This window comes from Entamoeba histolytica, genomic scaffold (genome assembly GCF_000208925.1).
Source record: "Entamoeba histolytica HM-1:IMSS scf_1104750518587 genomic scaffold, whole genome shotgun sequence".
Classification (NCBI taxonomy): domain Eukaryota; phylum Evosea; order Mastigamoebida; family Endamoebidae; genus Entamoeba; species Entamoeba histolytica.
The window spans coordinates 480,112-480,754 of record NW_001914860.1 but is presented as its reverse complement, the minus strand read 5'-3'; positions in this window follow the sequence as shown (position 1 = coordinate 480,754).

Here is a 643-nt window from a genome sequence, read left to right as displayed (position 1 = left end):
TTAAGTTCTATTATTATTTATTTATATTAACTATCAGTGGTTAACATATAGGAAAGGAAAGTCATTATCAACACAACCAGGAATGTTTGGTGTAGGAACTGCTGCAGGAATTCCAGTGTTTGTTAATTTTTAATATTGAATAATTATGATAATGTTAATTATTTAGAACACCATATTTTGTTATGATCCTTTCAATTGGACTTATTGCTGTCGTTATAGTTGGACATATTGTTGCACATATGTTTGGAGGAAGTTCCAATCCAACAATGAATTAACTTTCGATTGCCTTTTTAATTCAATTCTAAAAAATATTTGTTTTGTTTATTAAAAAAATTGTTTTACTTAGAAATAACAAAATTGTTTTTTATCATTAAATTATTGTGGAGCATACATTTTAATTGTTTTATCTACACATCCTGTAAAAAATCTTAATCCTGTTTGATCAAAAGTACTACATAATATTCCTTTTTCTCCTTCTAATGAACCAGGTTGGGGAATATTGTGTAATGTTTGTGTTATTGTGTTTAAATTAAAAACTGTTATTACACCATTGTTTGATGAGGAAATAATTGTTCCATCTTGATTACGTTTAATTGTATTAATAATATCATTTGGCTTATAGAGATTTTCAACAAACTCTCCT